Consider the following 4060-nt stretch of genomic DNA (forward strand, 5'->3'; position numbering starts at 1 on the left):
CACACACACACACACACACACACACACACACACACACACACACACACACACACACACACACACATCCAAACATTTATGTTCTGTCTGGCCATGTCTGAGGCACCTGGTGTAGCTGGTGAACAGCTGCGCTCTGCTAATAAACTCCAACACACCAGTGAATCTGCTTTTATTTTGCTGTCTCTATTATCCTACTACCTATTTCTCTCCCTCTTTGTTTATTCTTAACCAGAGGCATTCAAACTCTAAGCCAAAGATTTGATTCCCATTCCTCCATAATTAACTCCAGAGTTTCCAAAATCACATCTGAATCACAACATGATGAGCACATTTAGCTGTTACAAATACCAGTGTAATTAGAACAAACATTAACATCCATCAGTGTCAGTACATTTCAACAGTGTATACGAGGCGTACATAGGAAATGTCATCCTGCTCCTCCTGCCTTAACACTATTCTTTGTTTTGTTTTGTTGTTGTTTGTTTGTTTTTTGTCCATGCATATCCATTGTCACCTGGAGGGGTGGTTTGAATGAATGTGTAGACAGTTTACTGGTTACAAGCCATTGATCACTGCTGAAATACAAAAAGTCTCAGGAGGGGGAAGCTTGGAGGGGGATGTCTCTCTTTCTGCTGTAATTCGATTGCTAAGAACACAAGTTTGAATCCAGAGGAAAACAAATCACTGTGAGGGCCACAGCGGAATAAAATTAAAGTTGTTTATGTATGTGCATGCATATCAATAATAAACATCAAGCGCCACGAGAGTGCAAACCTCCACCAAGGCAGCTCTCTCTCTGGGCAGTAGTTCTATATTAATTCATATATTAATTATATATGTTAATCTTTAAAGTACTTTAAAAAATTTGCAGTAAAAATCAAACAAAGGTAGGATGACAGATGTTTACTCTAATTATATAAACATTATGTAGGAGTAGGAAATGGATAATAGGTACCGATTTGTAAATATCAACATGAATAACTTGAGCTTATTATATAAAATTATACTGTAGTATATTTCTAACTAGCTAGGAAGCTCATTCTGTTTAACCTGACAATACTTTCTTTAACAGTGTAACACATTCTTGGGTCAACTTGTAAAATGTAAACATGAAGTCAGAGCTCAAATATTACATCATATTTGGATGCCACTGATAATGTGATATCCCCATATGAATGATTTCCTAAATGTTGTCAATACAAATAAAGACAGCAAAATTGTATGCATAGTTTAAAAAATAAAAGACATTTTATGAATGTTTGACCTCATTTGAACATGAACATGAGGTCAGAGATCCAAAGCAACGTGACATTTAACATTCCCATATATCATTCCCCACATGCCTGCATGTTGTCAGTGCAAACAATGGCAGTATGAAACATAGTTTTAAATAGCTCTGTATAGCCTAATTATAATTTGACCTTCAGATCAATATAATGGCCCGAAGAAGAAGAGGTCAGAGGTTAAATGTGACATGATCTTTTAAATCTTTATAATGATGCAATCATATCAATTTTGGACCAACAAATCATGAAGTTAAGACCTCAGTGGATGTAAGCCAGGTTTTAATAGACTATTAACATGACCCCACTCTACACCCCTACAAAGTTTTATCAGAATTAATTCAAAGTATTTTAGTTATTTTCTTTACTAACAGAATGATGACATACAAGCAACCACTACCAAAAACATAACTTCCTTGGTGGAGGTAAAAACTTTACAGGGTCAAATGTTTCTAATCCAATCTCTGATTAGAGTGTATACTTAATAGAAATGTTCTTTTGCTTTGATATCTGGGGAACCACACTGGGCTTTCAAGTCCACAGTTTGCTGAGAAGATTGATACCAGTCCCATGTCTGTGTGCTAAATATGAAGCTGGAGCCAGAAGGGGATTAACTGGAGACTGGAATCAAGGGGAAGGAGGTTAGCAGCCATAGTTTTGGCAGTGCAGCACCAACCAAGGGGATTGTCCAGATACGGTTTGCATTGAATAGCTCCAGTTTTTGTGCTATAGTTCAGTTTGAATAAACAATTAAGAAAGATGTAAAAATCTCGGCTTTTATAGTGCAACTTTAGTAATTGTAATATTACAATTCAGGCAGAAAATAGGCTAATAGGTTAATTCCTTGTTTTTTTAAGCAGATAGGCTGAGCTGACCTTCATATGGCTCTGGCTCCATTTCTCTACTAAAGGAAAATCAAATGAAATGCATAATCAAAATTCCCTTCGGGGCAAACTGTTGCTGTAATAAAAATAACTTTTGGGTCTTCCTAATGTTATTGTCTTCTCCAGGGCAGGGTCAGCTCTGCTGCAGCCTCCCCCTTATAGCTGGTAGAAATAGTTGTGCTTAACAACTTCGTATCAGGATTTGACACCTCTGGCAGCTAAAGCCTCACTTTCCAAAGTTACTCCACCACCTACGCATTCTGCACTCTCACTGGAGAGAGGCAACAAATAAATGTATATTTGAAAGCAGATATTTGTCAGGCATCATGTTTCACTTTTTGTAGCTCTACGGTTGTTTTCCTGGAGGCTGTTGTGGCCAAGTAGTAACCTTATAGGCAAACACAAACTGAGGGAATATTTAACAAATGTGATGTGGTGTTTTGTTGCTGTCAAGTGATAGTTCCACTTTTATTGTAGAAAAAAGCTGCATGAGCACGAAGCAGTCCTACACACACCGGGCAAGATGTTTGGATATATGCACACTTACTGCTCAGATGCATATTTTCATTTACATATGCCAGAGTGTGTAAACAGAAAGCAAAAGGTGGTGTTTTTGTGCAAAATTTCAGAAGAGCAGCCGTTCTGGTTTTTACTCTCAGGTAACCATGCAGTCCTTTATGTTCTTGATAATTCAGAAAGGGTTTTTTTTTATATGAGAGTACAGTTTCTCCACAATATTTGTACAATATTATTCACAGTCAAGCATAACTAATAACACTAGCCAGATAGTATGGAAATGATGCCTTAATTTGCACAAGTTAAAAGCAAAAATCAGAAAAGCAAAGTCAGTATTTTACACAGGGAATATATAACGTATGTTCCCAATGTCCCGCACTGATCAAACCACCCATACATGTACCCTGCATATACACAATGTGACAGGGTTTGGTGGCTGCACTGACAGCTTGAGCGTTTGTCAAAGCCAGAGTTTTAACCCACAGTTGGTTTACCCTGGAAGGATAACAAACATCATTCTGCTGGGGTAGGCCAACACTGCCTATGCCACTGAGGGGTTGTAGGTTCATGAGTGGGAGTGGCAACATGTAGGTTGGCAACAATGTTGAGATGAGTCAAACATTTACATAAATATCAGAGAATTCCCATCAGAACTTTGCAACTGCATATAAAATAGTAAACTGACACAGCAACAATCTGCATAGATTGCAGCAGGAGTTACCTCTAGGAATAAATTAGTTAAAGCTGATGATAACACCATTGTTTTATGACTTTTCTACTGAGCAAACATGTTGTATATTGTCTCTTTGAATTGTATGAATTGAATTAATGTCAATTATGTTAGCTTTTGCTAGTAGCTAACAGCTCAATTCCACTACTGTTGACTGTTTTGGCTGATAGCTAAAACGAAAGAATAAATAACTCTCTTATCCATAAATTGTTCACAAAAAAGTAGGCTGATGTTTAAAGATATGTTGAATGCCATAGCATAAGACAAACATAATATGACAAATCACTTGTCTCAGGGCGTCATACTTAGAGCTGGTAATGCTAGCTTCTGAATTATTGCTGTTTGTATCTCAGCACTGCTGTGAAGTGAGCAGCAGATTTCTGTCATGACCCTCTGAACTTACAGTGAACTTCTCTCTTTTTCTTCCTGTCCGAGTGGCCTGCTGCTAACTCATTTTTCTCTCACAAAGTATTGATCTTTCTCTACCCGCTGTAGCTATGAATAAATCACACAAACGTGACAAAGGGACTGCTGTGGCTGGCAGACGCTGAAGGACTGAAGAGTAGGAGGAGGCTCTCAGCTATAGTAAGTTTAAACTGGGCTGTTTGAAGCAAGAGACACCCGGTCGCCATAACAGCTGCAGTGTTGGC

Source organism: Pundamilia nyererei, unplaced genomic scaffold (genome assembly GCF_000239375.1).
Source record: "Pundamilia nyererei isolate P.nyererei 1_Seehausen unplaced genomic scaffold, PunNye1.0 scaffold00074, whole genome shotgun sequence".
NCBI classification, from domain to species: domain Eukaryota; kingdom Metazoa; phylum Chordata; class Actinopteri; order Cichliformes; family Cichlidae; genus Pundamilia; species Pundamilia nyererei.